General features: G+C 36.8%; 1 pseudogene; it reads right to left on the reverse strand.

Annotated features, from left to right (window-relative positions):
* Nucleotides 1–3,363: 3,363 nt before the first annotated feature.
* Nucleotides 3,364–4,051, reverse strand: LOC114035360 (annotated as a pseudogene).
* Nucleotides 4,052–15,728: the final 11,677 nt, after the last annotated feature.

Genomic DNA, 15,728 nt, shown 5'->3' on the forward strand with positions numbered 1-15,728 from the left:
GAAAGTCAGCACAGTGCTTGGTGCCTATTATAATTACATATTATGTGAACCAACATTCTGAATCTAGCAGGAAATGCATTATCACTCCCTTTGGGTTCCAATTCATAAATAACAATACGCTCATTTTTAAAACCCTTAGAATTGCTACATTTTAAATAGTCAAGGAGCTTAAATTCCAAGTTTAAAGCTATTTTTCTTCATATTAGCCAGCAAAATGATTTTTTTTGGAAATTTTTTGGCTTTGTTCTTTTTTTATTTAAAGAAAGGTAAGTTGATAAGTTTGACACAAATTCAAACTTTAAGATTTGCATTTGCATAAAACTTGCATTCATGTTCTTACCAAAAGCTGCATAAGAAAATTATCACAGGATCAGTTAATTTGCCATCTGAAATAATCACAAATTAAAAAGAATTTCATATTGTACATCATCTTCTAGTATGCTTCTTCTATGAAGCACAAGAGGGCTGATTGCACAGCATCCATGTATTGATAGCTTGAAATTGCAAGCTTGTAGATTCCCTCGATGGCAATCATTACAAATCAAAATAGAAAAATAGTAAGGACTTGGAAATTCTGATCAATCTTTCTATAATCTCGTAAGCTGTCACATACAGCATTTATTGGACAAAGAAAAGAAACAAATCATCAGATGAACCATAATTTGTCTACTTCTGAAAAAGAAAAGTGGGTTAGAGAAATTAACTTATATAATTCAGAGTACTATCTGGACATGGCCCTTTAAAAACTTACATTTTTAATCTTATGATTCAAGCTAAAATAACAGGGCATCAGCATTTCTATACAAATATTTTGTTTCCAATTATATCAAGGGCAGTTGAGGAAAAAAAAAGTTCAAGATTAAAAACTTTCTTAGACTATTAACTGAAGTGAAAGTTGGACTCCCTGATCATTCTAGGCACTAACACAATGAGGTATTATAAAGGGAACTTATCAAAAATTTTAATGCAACATAAAAAGAGTACTTCCATTTACATTTTCTAACATATATAAAATGTTATCCCAATTACATTTTTATGGTTATGACTATCCCAAAATATAGTCTCTGGGAAAATGCAATGATGTTTCACTGATTTTCAATGGAACTTTTGTTCCTTTTTTCTTCTCTCTGTCTTTCTCTGTCTCTGTATCTCATCTTCTGGCTGTCTCTATGTGTGTATCTGTCAGTTTGTCTTCTTCTCTTCAGTGAGAATAAAGCAAAAGAAGACCCATCTTTTTACTTTAAGGGGTTACACACAAGAAGCTGCTTATTACCATCTCTGGCTAAATGGATAGTGGAGGATACCAGGAAAAATAATATCCAGAAAATGAATAACACAAATATTCTCAGAATAATACTATATAAATACATTTGCTATAGGTCACATAAAAGATTCATGGTACACACTGTACAGGTCAAATTACCTTTAAATATTCAATTTCTTTTCAGTGGTAGAAAATTCCAGACATTCTCTGTTTAGAAGCAAAAGGAATGCAACCTATGCTTTATTATCTGCTGACAAATTTGGCCTCTGATTTAAGCACCTCCTTTAGGTTATAGGTAGCTTTATTTCCAAAAGTATAAGCATGTCTTAAATTTATTTTCACTGTAAAATGTTTACATATTAGGCCATCTTTAAATTGCCAATTGCCAGTTCTTGAAATGGCTATTGCTATCATCATCATCATCGTCTTTAGATGAATGTCTCCATAGCTATAATCCCAACAGAATGAATATTTTAATCACTGTGATCTTTTGTTTCCTGATCTGTTAAATTTACATAATAATACTTGCATCATCTACCTCACAAGATTGTTTTGAAGAAATATTTTGGATATTTTGACATGCAATTGTAAATGCGTTATTATTATTAGTGATAATATGTTAAACTTTTATTGTATTATTCATAAGGTAAGTTGAATATTGTTAGACCCTAGAACAAGGGTCACCAGGTAGCCCTCTGGTAATATGACTGAGCTTAGTAACTGAGGATCACATATGCAGTGTAAGGCTGAATCTAGGTCATATTATCACTTATATTCCCTTTATGGATGTTCTATCTTTATCTAAAGTAGGAGATAGCAACCAATTTCAGTTATCCAGGGTGCACACATATATTACATGAGCTCCTGGCAGTATCCCCAAGAAGGTCAACAGAGAGATTGGATGATTGATATGACAAAGTCCTGGAGACAGGAAGGGAGGTGGTCAAGGGCACAAAATGAATCATGACAAGGGACAGGGATACCTTTTTAGACAAGAGGAAAAAAAGGAGAGAATAGATAAAACTTGAGAATTTTCAAAGCTTAGAGGAAGCAAGTTGAAGCAACTCATTTTGGATGGCCTTGATCTTGTCAGCAAAGAACTTGGTAAAATGATCCATTATGAATATGACATTCACAAGTGCAGTTGAGAGATTTGGGAGAGAAGAAAAGTTACTATGGAAAATCAGATAACGGAAACTTTTAGTGCAAAACCAGACTACCCAATATCCTTATTGGTCCAACTCAGTTATGCAACATTCAGGAGTCCAATCATCACTTTCTAGCAAGATCCTTTTAGTGCATTAGTAACTAAAGATCTTTTGATTTATGTTCACCACATATCCGCATTACAATGAATTCTGAGGATAGATAAGCAAGATTCTAGTGTGCAAGTGACGTTGTTCTTTAAAGAGCCATATCCTAGAATTAAAGGCAGAATAAAAAAAGACCATAAAGAAGTCCAACCACTCTACTTTCCTTCTCTACTCTAATGTGTTTAAGCAGCTGATATCAGATATCTACCTCATGTTTCTGTTCTTTCATGTTTCTAGAGGTGATTACTATTACTACTACCACTATTACTAATGAACAATATGATTTTACTACTAATTAATAATAATTTAACATTTATATAGCATTTACTCTGTGCCAAATATTGTCCTAAGTGTTGTACAACTATTCTCTCATATGACACTCACAACAACCATGGAAGGTAGGTGTTGTTATTATCCCCATTTTATAACATGCATTTATTAACTCTTACTATGTATGAGGTACAACAGACACAAGGTTCATCTGGCTTTGAGGGTAATTACTGGGATTCCTAGACATTATGGAAATATGAACCCTATGAATAGTTTTTGCAACAATTCAGAATACTATTTTTAATATTTAAAGTTATTAAAAAATTCTGAAACACTTCAACAACACATTCATCATTTCATCAGCGTGGGCACTCCCACCGTCACCAATGATCACATTGCTCCAGTATCTTGGTGTAGTAGGTTTTTTTGTTTTTGTTTTTTGTTTTTTGTTTTTTGTTTTTTGTTTTTTGCTTACAAATATTTTTATTTAAATGCAATTTTTGAGGATGGTAGGTTTTAGACCTTATTAAAGGCAGCAACATCAATGGATTGCACATAGTGTTCAAAGGCAGTAATTGTTCCTCTAGCATATTTGTCCCAACTTTATCATCTTCAACCACACATTGTATCTGAAGCTTCTTGATACTGTATCCCACTGGAACTAGTTTAGAAGATCCCCATACCAAGCCATCTGCCTAAATGCTTCTGACACATTCATCCAATTTTGCCATATCTTTCTCATCATCCCAAAGTTTTACACCCAGTAAGACCGAAGACATGGCAACAATTGCAGGGTTTTTTTTTTTTTAAATTTCTTTGATTCATACCAAGCAAGGCGTTTTTCTCTTAGCTGCTTTGCTTCTTCACTTTCCTCTTCCTCATCAGACCCAAAAAGATCAATGTCATCATCATCTTTGCTATCGGTAGCTCCTGTGGTATTTTTTCTACATCCCATATTTGCAGGTCCATACTTGCCCAAAGCCTTCTTTATTCCTGGAAAACTTGCCTTTTGCTTCTCATAAGATTTAATGTGGTTATACCAACAGAGAGCATGGTACAAGTCGGCAGGTGATGGGCCTGAGACTGCTACAAAAACTGCAATGTCAGCCTGAGATGGTATATACCCCTAGATGTAGCTCTTGTCCGCCAGGAAGTTATTGAGGTTCTGCAGCCCCGAGGGTGTTATGAGATCTCTGAAGCCCATGGAGGTGGTGGGAGGGACCGGGAAGAGGAACTGGGAAGAGGAAATGAGTGTGGGACAGGAAAGGAGAGGGGCAGGAAAGGAGCACAGTGTGTGAACACAATGGCGCCGGCCGCTGACCGAGAGTGTCTCTTAGGGTCTCTCTTGCAACATGCAAGAAGTAAGAAAAAATTGTTTACTAATCTAGCATAGCAGCTAGCCAGGCATTGCTTAGCTGAAGCTTCATGGTACTTATTTAGAAGTAAGTGCATGGTAGCTTAGGGTGGTCCGGCTTTCAGGAATGCATGATGGAGAGTCCCTTTCCCACCCTCACTTCAGAGCATGAACAGATATACTTTGACCGATTTTTGCCAGCCATCTTGTCTCAAAGATTCATATAGGGCTATGCTGATAAATAGTTAACAACTAGCTTCATGGTGGGGAGGGGAATGTACATTCAAAATATTTTAAGTTTAAAATGCATTATTAACATTTTCTCTGAACTTTTTAAAGAATAAACAATCAATAAGAAAATAAATCAAGCCCTGACTTGTAGCATTTTCTCATTTCCAAAGTGTAGCTGCTAAACCTGATTTTTTAAATCAGTCTTCAAGTCAGTTCAAGATGACTGAAGTCCATCCCTGCATTCATACCATGTTGATGAATACATTTTAATTGACTGCCAAATTGGAATTCCATGGATATACTAATAAAATGACTTGCTCAGATCCCTGAGCACTGCTCAGGTTCCTCTTCTGGTTGGTTTTGAAGTGCAACTCTCTGTCTAGTGGGTCCCAGGGTTTAAAGGCAGCTGTCATCTTCTTCTTCCTGAGTTAAAAAAAAAAAAAGCAGCAGGCTACTGAAGCAGTTGAATACCCCAGCACAAATTGAGAAGGGTGGAAAGGAAAAGTCATTTGAAGAATGAGAGAACACTAGAAAAGAAGACCTCACTTGGTGTTCATTGGACTGTGAGGAAGTGGAGGTGAAAATGGTGAAAAAGCTAATTAACAGTCCTATCTAATGAGCTAACGTCAAGAATGGGGAGCCTCCCTCCAGTTTGGAGAGGTCAAGTTCCCCAGCTGAACCTGGGAAAACTTCAAGGGTAGGTAAAGGACAGGGATAAGTACCATGAAGTTTCAGCTGAGCAATACCTGGCTAGCTGCTATCTTAGAGTTGTAGACAAATTTGTCTACCAGCACAGTACCTCTTGTATTTGTTTCTTCTCCTTAAGGTAGTTCTGGCCCTCATCACCTCTCCTCTGAATTATTATAATAAAGTCCTAATTGACCTCCTTGCCTCAAGTGTCTCCTTACATCAACCCACCCTCTATAAAGATACCAATGTGATTTCTGTAAAGGGCAAATCTGACAGTTACCCTACTCAGCAAATTGATGGATGCCTATTGAGAAGATATAAGTTCCCTGTTTGCCTTTTAAAGTCCTTAATAGCATGCCTTCGACCAACACTTGAAATTTGATTATATATTAGTTCCCTTTCCTTGCCTATAGTTTAGCCAGACAGACTTCATATGCAATATTCCTGACTCCACACCTTCACATTGACTGTTTCCTATGCCTAAAATGAATTTTTTCCTCACATTTGTCTCTTAGAAACCATGGTTATCTCCAAAACTCTCTTGTTCAGTCATTTTTCAATTATGTCCAACTCTTCATGACCCCATTTGACATTTTCTTGGCAGAGATACTGGAGTGGTTTGCCATTTCCCTCTCCAGATTATTTTACAGGTGAGGAAACTGAGGCAAAGTTAAGTGATTTCCCCAGGGTCACCCAGCTAAAGTGTCTGTGGCCAGATTTGAACTCAGAAAGATAAATCTCCCAGACTCCAGGCCAGGTACTCTATCCACTGTACCACCAAATTCTCTTAAATGAAGTCATTCCTGATCCCTCAGTTACTAGTGCCCTTCATGCCAAAAATGACTGCACATTAATTTTGTACATCTTTTGTGTATACTTATGTAGAAAGTATACTCTGTACTCATGATCCTAGAGTCAGATTGCTACAGCTCAGCTTTAGGATTCTATGTCTACTCTGAAGAGTTCTGGGGTCTCTCTCTTCCAATTTCATTGGATCAAGCCCCAATGGGTTATGTTCCTGCTGCTGTTACTCACTGGTGACCAGAGCTCCAATTTCATTTAACCACTTAACATCAATTCACTTTTAGAAATAATATTTGCTTTAAAGATATAGCAAGAACAGAAGCACAAGCACTTTTCCTTAGCACCTTGGTAGCACACTTTCACATATGCTACCTTGTTTCTGAAGAAAGCAGGCTTTGACTAAGGATGGTTTCCACATAGCATTGTTCCCATCAATTTCATGTCCAAATGCAGATTATTGCCAAATGATTCCTACCCTCAGCTACCACTAGCCTGAGTCTGAATGGTTCTCCTGAAGATCACTCCTTACCGTATAGGCAATGATGCCCAGATGGCTACAAAATCTTACATAGGCTCAGACTCATGAAACCCCTGCCCTTCAGTGGCTCTCTGAGGCTTGCTTTCCTAGCCTTTAAAACAAACAAGGTCAGAGGCTCTAGATTAATCTCCTTTACCTAAAATGGAAAAGAATATACAGTAAAGTAAGAGGATCTAGGCCTGTTTTAACGTGTCAGCCTTAGAAGGGAGAAGATCTATGCTCTCTCCCCTTGTCTCTCATCTGAGTAAAGGAGTAAAACCAAAAGAGAGTAGTAAATAAAAAAGAATAACCAAACCTCTGGTTAGCTAGTACTTTTTGAAGGCAACCATAAGTCTAGTTACATAGCCAGTCAACAGAGACTACCATGCACCACATGGTTAAGAGAATCAAACTAATGAGTAAATGACTACCCATGCTCCAGGGTATCTCTAAGACACTTAAATTACACTTCCACCACTTCCTGAGAAGCAAGCTAGCTCATACCTAAAATGTTCCCTTCTTGGTAAGACCTGCCAGAATTTGTACTCTGCTGGCATAGCTTTTGAGATACCCAAGACATCTCTATAAATGAAGAAATTTTTTAAAAAATTATATTTTTGCTATATGTCAAGCTTTTCACTATGTGCTAGGATATAACCACAATAGCGAAGGCTGTTCCTGCCCTCTAGGAGCTTACATTCTAGTGGGAAAGACCATATACATAGAGTAATAGCGGCTAGGGAAAGCAACTGATTCTCAAGGCAACAGGGATGGTGAGTGGGGCCATAAGGGAGTGGCACATCCCATTCAAGAACAAAGATGGAGTTTGTCTGATCATGGTCCCAGAACAGACAAAAATGAAATAGGTCTTACTCTCAAGAAGCTTATATTCTTTTAAGAGAGATAACATGTACACATATACAGCAATTTTGATACTCGGTCATGCTTCCTACTGTTCCAGAACCCCCACACAGCATATATCAGACATAGGGAAATGAAAAATGATGGAAGTGATGATTAATTCCAGCTTATGGCTGCCCAATTCAATTTTGCAGCTGAGCTTATTCACAACACATTTACCCATCCTCAACCAAACTCCATATAACTTTGGATTTTGAGAAACTAGAGATGCAACTCCTTGTTCTACTGAGTGAGAATTAACTTTAGCAGGCAATTAAATAACTTATAGAGACCTTTTCTTCAACTCATTCAATTCACTTAACATTCATTGTTTTTCCTGTGTACAAAATCAAGTCTTTTTCCAAATTGGTTTCAAATAATGACATCAGTAATAAGATGAAACCTAGTGATATCAATTTATTTTTATTCATCATGTATTTTTTTTAAATAAAAGTGAAACATTTTAAAAATCAAATAGTCTAAAAATCAAGGAGGGAAATTAATTTTTAAGACTCTGACTTTTGACAAGTTAGATCATTTATCTCTCCATTCAAAAAGCTGCCAGGAAACTATATTGCTGCCTCACTGTGCCCAAGGTATTTTACTGTTACACCCTCGTCTTCTGCTCTCAGACTCAAAGTTGTTTATTTTTTTCAATCACGGCTATTGCTACAATATCAATTTTAACTTCCGACATGCAGGGTGCCGTCTGACTAAATAGAACAAACGTATTTTTACATAGCAGAATTTGCAATAAGGGAAAGAGGCACACTCAGGGTTTACTGAGCTTCCATTTTTAACCTGACTTTTTTTCACCGTTCTATCTGGGGCCCCTTGAACTGGGTGGCTTTTTCCTCCTAGTTCATGCTTTATCTCTTTGTAAAGTTGAATGATTAGGAATAGAAGTTACTGAGTAAACAGGGTAGAAGTCTCAATAACAGATCTTTTGTTCATATACATTTCACTGTCTTCAGTTTAGAAAGTCAGGGAATGGCTATCATCTTCACACTAATAATATCCTTCAGTAAATGATAAAGTCAAATCCAAAGTAAACCTAGACGTTTTATCAGAATGTCAAAACTATCCCCTTACAGCTCTGTACTTGCCAACTGTGCATCCTTTTCCTCCACAAAGACTCCCTACACATTAAAAGGCACTTACGAAAGTTGGTGTTTGTTTGCTAGAATGAAGCTTGCCCTCTCGTTGCCAGTCACCCCAGTTGTCATTCTGATCAGAGGAAGAAAAGTATTCTTTACAGTTAGACTTGATCCTTTGTGATCACTTGACTTGAGTCTGAGGCAGAATTGGAGTTCCCTGCCAAGTTACTCTTTCATTTTCTTCTCATTAACATTAACTCATGGGCACATTCTTGATTTCAGAAAAAAAAAAGTGTATTTCTCTTAGGTAATGTGAATAACACTGGTCTAATAGTTATCTTCTAACCCTGTTGTCACAGAAGATGAATCAAAAAGGATTTGCCTACCTAGATAATCTTAACAGATGGCCTTTCTTTATTTAGAAGAAAGGTAAACATCTCTCTACCTTCTTCTCTAATCCCAAATTCAACAACCTATGGAAATGGAAAAGGGGCCTCTCTGTCCCCATTTGTTGGTAGCCAAATATTAGCAAAATAGATGCGGTGCATTAGATTAACAGAAAGAAGCGAAATACTTAGAAAAATCCATGCTCATTCTCATTTTAAACACTGGTTCCTAATTCTGAATCTTTTTTTCCTAAGACTTCTGGCTCTGGCATTCCTAAGTGAAATATCACTATTCTCAGTGATGACTTATCTTTGCCCACATAAGGCACTGGGGAACATTTTTCATTTCCTATTTCATTTGTAACTTGCCACAATGCTTCTGGAGAGGGCATGGGCGGGAAGGAGGGATGGGTGCACATATGTGTGTGTATTCCAAGAGAGAAGCAGTCAAGGTCTGTTTACAGTGGACAAATTATGTCATGTTACAGGTTTTACTGAATTTTTCATGACAGCAAACAAAAACTTCCTTTGGATTGGATGACTTAAGGAATATGTGATAGAAGTTGTATTCTTTTATAATAACCACCCCCCCCAGGTGGGGGGAGGAGAACCTTTCAAGGCTGAGAATGACCAAAGAGTATATAGCACCATTCCTGTTTTGGTCAGGTTCCAACCACAGCATGATATGAAATGATCTGTCATTACCATCAGACCTGTGAAAAAGAAAAGGATTTGAGAAAGAAAACTCACATTGCCCCCTATGGGCTATAGGACATGTCGCCAAGTAGCAGCTGGCAAATTCTTGGCAGCTCTTGGGGAAACAGATGCTTCTGGGGATGACTACCTACACACCACATACTGCCCTCACCAAATCCCTTCCATCACTTGATCCCATAAGGACCACCAATTCATGGGCATATGGAATGACCTTTTCTAATCATATAAAATAAGAATAGCTACCTCATTGCTAAACAGAGCAATAAAGATCAAGGAACAAAAAAAAATGGTAAAGATAGTTCCATGCAGGAAGAGTACTCTATAACTTGGACAATTATTGTCCTCATTGAATTATATTGGTCCAGCTCAACCATTTCTATTAGTCTGAAATTTAGCACTATTTACGAATACCACTCCTCCTGATTTAGTGAGATCTACATTTACAAAACAGTGAAGTTAGTAAGATATAGTAAGATATATTTGTTAGTAAGATATAGGCATGCCTTTAAAATTTATTTAAATAAGTGTAATTGGTAGACTACTTTTTTGCAAACAATTAAATTTTTTCCCATGAAAAGTGATTTTTAGAGTTTTTTGGTTTTATTTTACAAATAATTTGTTTTATGTGGCAGCATAAATTAAAGGGCAACTTTAATTTGCAGAAAATATAACTGTCATCTAATTGTAAGTAATTCAGACTCAGAGAAGTAGAAAGATTAGCAGGCCACAATGATGTCTAAAACTAGATTGTAAGCTCCTGGAGGACAAAATTTGTGCCTTCTATGTTTTTGTTATCTCCCTCCAAAGTAAGTATTATATTATAGTGTGATGACCAATGAATAATTAGCCAAAATACCATTCAAATGCCATGAATAAAAATCTAATTACCATTGGTTATTTAAATCATTCATTTACAAATCAGATAAATTGATTGACATCTGTTGGCTTGCAAGTCTTCCTACAAAGAGGTAGTTTTTAGTCCGTTCTATCAATGGACCTGAGAATTACAGGTAGCATTTTACATTCACCTGACTGCTTAAAGGAAGTGCTTATGACTTTCCAACCTATTGTCAACATCTTCACAAGCTGTTTTTATCGCATAAAATGAATATTTTTTTTTTTTTTTTTTTGCTGAAGATATCCAGTAACTGTAATAGTCCCTGGTAAGAGCCTTATCTATCAGCTCATCCTTTTTTGCCTCCAAGCATTCCTTGGTTCTCACCCATTACCTGGGTAAGATACTTCCAAGAGTAAATCAAAATTGTATCCTGGGACAATGGGTGTCACTATGTAACAGCAGCCAGGGATTAAGGTGCTACCCAGGGGCAGTGACAGGACAAAGTAAAGGTGGGTTGAAGTTAGTTGTTATTCCAGCTGAACTGGTTCCTATATTCCCTAATCTCTGCTATGTGATGAGCCTTCTTGAGGAGGTATTGTCAACTGGTTAAAATCAAGTCAATGTCAAGTCAATGTGCGTGTGTCTAAGGTGATAGAGTTTGAAAAGTCATGGCATTTGATAGTGTCATAAAATAGTTTAAGACTGAATAAGTTTCATTTCTATATTCCCTAAAGAAACAAGCTAGGGCTCATCCAGGCTCCTGTGAGGAGAAGGAGATGGCCGCCATTGATGCCAGAAATACTTGCATTCAAATACTATCTCTCATAGACACTGGCTGTGTTTATCCAGGCAAATCACTTCTCCACTCAGTACCCTAGTCAGCTCTCTGATACTGTAAGTTATAGACTAGTTGCCCATCTACATCAGTGTAGACAGCTTCCACACACCATCGAATGCTCCGTAGAAGCGCTAGTAGTGTGAAGTCGGTCATATTGCTTGGAAAGACTTCAGCTCAAACATTCATTTTGCTCATCAGAATATGGTAAATGTACAGAATAATTTGAAGAGACTACACTATGGCATTTTGTCTGGCCTTCGGAGACATCCAGAAAAAAACCCAAATCTCCCCCTAAACTCCTTTTACATGTATTATAATAAAACAAATTATTCCAGCCTCACAGATCTGGACTACCTACTAACCTTGATATGCACTTAAATCTAAACAAAAAGAGAATCAATTTGCATTTTCCTTTCTGCTGGCTAACATAATGCTTCATTTTACAGTTGCCATTAAGGGTTATTGCTGTCTTTACACAGCACATTAGGCAGTGTTTGTGTCCATTGTTCATGCATACTTCCATCAGAATGTTTCAGGCTGATGGCATTTTTACAATAATGTTGTCTTTGTCCTGCCTTGATGCTATTACCTCGAATGTGTTTATTCCAACAGGTCTCTTCAGGACCTGAAAACTGTCCTCTGTGAAAACATGTCACTCATCACCTCTGCTTACAATCTAAATTAACACTGCTGAAGGTCTCATCTGACATGCATATGCACACACACAAATGCACACACACACACACACACATACACATGCACACACACAAGTTTAAGTTTACCTGGGTGACCAAACAAGGAAAGATTAATATGACCTCTTTAATGGACTGAAACCTATATGTGCAAGAAGTGCCTTGAACAAACGTTATAAATCTAACTCAACTCACCTGACTGATAGAAGCTTTGAACAATGACATAATCAACCTTTGGATTAGCATTTTCTCCTCTGATCTATGGCCTCTCATTTTCTGGGGCAAAGGAAACATACCACAGGCATTCATTAAGCCAAGAGCTGTGGAATAGCCGAAATGGGAAGTGTAGTCTTAAAACCACAGCTAGTTGAGTTAATGTAATTGAGAAATGACCACTGACAGGGAGGGTAACACAATTATTATAGACGTGCCCTTTAGGAAAGAAAGGAAAAAAATCTTAATGCAGAAAGATAGATTTACTTGGTGCAAAAGAGTGATCACAAAAAATTTCCCTCAGAATGTAAAAACTTCTAAACAATGGCTGAAAGAATATAGTTCAAATGATGGCAAATAGCTTATTCAGAGAGTTTTAAAAATAAAGCATAAAATATATTGATATTTAAAAAAAAATGAGTCATAGCAAATGACCTTGCTTTCTTCCTCAAAGAAGAATCCTGAGCTCATCAGACTTGTCAGCCCTGAACTCTCCTCCGCACATCAACACTTCCCAGTGTTTTCACCCATTCTCTCACCACCCTCCTCATTTTGCTTCTCTCTCCTCAGAATAGAAATCAGCAAAGTATAGAGAAATGGAAGAGCTTTGAAGTCAAAGGATAGGAGATCAGAATCATCTATGTCACTTACTACCTGGGTGACCTTGGGAAACAAAGTTGTGCTTCCTGGGCCCAAATTCCTCATCTACAAAAGGAGGAGGTTGGATTAGATAGCCCCTGAAGGACACTGCAGTGCTACATCTATGAACCTGCACCTTGCTTCTCAGACCAAATTAATTTCTCCATCTTCGTTCCTGATTTAATTCCCATCCACATCTTCCAGGACTTTGATCCATAAGTCATACTGTCTCTCTCATGAATCTTCAATCTCTTCTTATATCCTGACTTCTTCCTGTTTGCTAACAAATATACTCAGGTATCTTCAGTTCCTAAAAAAGAAAATAGAAAATTCGTAAATTTTTCTACTAATACCACTACTCCATCCCTTACATAACCAAACTTTTGGGGAAAGTATATATACACTATCTTTACCAGGATGGCTTATTTGACAGTTTTCAGCCAATTGAAGTCTGTCTTCTGAAACAAATATGCTGCTGAAACTGTTCTTATAGAGGTGAATTTGATTCAAAAAAATATTCACTAAGTGAGTATTATGTATAAGGCACTGAATGAGGTATTAGGAATATAAAGGTAGATATAGCACAAATCTGCTCATAATGAATAATAGATAAGGGATTAATTAATCCCTATCAGTGACATTATCAGTCAGTCAGTCAATAAACACTTATCATGTGCCTACTATGTGTTTGGCATTATTTCAAGCACTGTATATAAAAAAGAAAGGCAAAGTCATTCCTTACCCTTGAAGGGTATCAAATGTGGGAAACAACATGAAAATAACTATATACAAACTATATACAAACAAACTATACATAGAATAAATAGGAAATAATTGATATGGGGAAGGCACTAGACTTAGGAAAGATTGGGAAAGGCTTCCTGCAGAAGGTAGGATTTTAACTAGGACTGAAGGAAACCACAGAATCCAGGAGGTAGAACCACTGAATTCAAAGGCTTTTTCACAGACATAATAGCAATAACAACTATTTTCACATTAACCTTTAATAATGTACTCTAGTCCTTCTGGATAGTCTCTGTTATTAAGTTTTTATGATGCTGATCTCTCCTGGTCCTCTTCTGAGTTGTTCAATTGCTCCTTCTCAGCTTACTTTGCTCATTCTTCATGCATGTCATACCCACTAACCATGAGAATCCCTCAAGGCTCTATCCTGGATTCTCTTTTCTTCTCTCTCTATACCGTCTTGTTTGGTGATCTTATCAACTGATGTGGGTTTACTTATGGTATCTACCTAATTCTCAGATCCAGCATGCACACATATTCATACACATATACATGCACATAAACATATATACATATATATACCTGTATATATATAATGTTATATGTACATTGTAAGTACATAGACATGCAAATAATACACATACAAACTACACATACATACACATATTTATATGTCTACATATTTATATGGATGTATATATATATTTACACACATATATTTACATGTCTATATTTTTATATACATATAGATATACACACTCTAGTCTGTTTCTAGAGCAAAAATCATTTATCACCAAATGCTTTTAGCCATTTTGAATTGGATGTCCCATTCACATCAATATCTCTAAAACAAAATTCATTAATTCATTATCTTTCCCCCCAAACCTACCCTATTCCCAATTTTTAAAAATTTTTCTTGAAGGCACCAGCATTGTCACTGTCACCCAGATTCACGACATCAGCGTCATCTTCAACTCCTCAGTCTTAGTGACTGGACATATAAAATTTTCTGTGAAATCTTGTTGCTTCTGTCTTCATACTTTCATACACATTCCCTTCTCTCAACTCATACAATCACTGCCTAGTTTAGGCACTCATCATTGACCATTTGGACTCTTTTGCTCCAAGTCTTTCCCCACTAGAATCCATCCTCCTCACAGCTGGCATGGTGACTTGTCCAAAGTGGAGGACTGACCATGTCACTGACCACATCACTCCTCTTATCAATGTGCTCCAATGGCTACATAATACCTCCATGATCCAGGATAAACTTTTTTCTACAATATTTAAAGCTCCTTGCCCCCTTCCTACCTTTATATCTGTCTAACACCTTACTTTCCTCAACATACTCTATATCAAGCTACATTACTCCATTTACAAATCTAACATATTTTAGTCATCTCTTATCCCTGTTCTTTTGTACTGTATCCCAAGTCAACTAGAATTCTCTGCCTCCTCACCTTTACCTACTAATCTCCTTAACTTCCTTCAAGACTTAGCTCACATCCCCCTAAAACCTCTGGTTCTTTCAGTTGCTAATAATGACTTCCCTCCTCAAACTACCTTTTGTCCTTTCTCAATATAAGTTGTATCTACCTGGTTGTTTAAAAGTTGTCTCCCTCCCTGATTAGGATTTCTTTTCAGCTTTTATTAACATTTTTTTATATTACATTTACATATTACTCTAACCCTGTGAGAACTCTTATAACAAAATAATACAATTAAACAAAACTAATAATATGATGACCTCATTTGAAAGTGCTTGCAACATTCCACATCTGTACCAACCCACCACTTTTCTACTTTTAATTTTCTTTTTAAAAAAATTAATAAATGTATTTTCTTCCCTCCTATCCCCCATCCAACTAGGAAAAAACAAATATAAAAACAAATATGCATTTTATAGCTGAGAAAACTGAGGTTGAGAGAGATTGAGTGACTTGCCTATGATCACTAAACGGGTGAGGTGGGATTTCAACCCAAACCTTCCTGATTCCAGGTTTAGTATTTGTATTTCCACAACATGCTATCTCTAATCTCCATCAATTTCTCTTCAGCATTTGACACTAATGACCAGAATCAGGAAAACAGACAACTCTAGAGTTGGGAGGTACCTTAGCTGCCCTTTTGTGCAATCCTTACTTAAAGATTAAAGAAGAATCTCCATTACAGGATTACAAATAAGAAGTCCATCCAGTCTCTGCTTAAAGATTTCTGGTGG

Source organism: Vombatus ursinus, unplaced genomic scaffold (genome assembly GCF_900497805.2).
Source record: "Vombatus ursinus unplaced genomic scaffold, bare-nosed wombat genome assembly UNPS02009205.1, whole genome shotgun sequence".
Lineage (NCBI taxonomy): Eukaryota > Metazoa > Chordata > Mammalia > Diprotodontia > Vombatidae > Vombatus > Vombatus ursinus.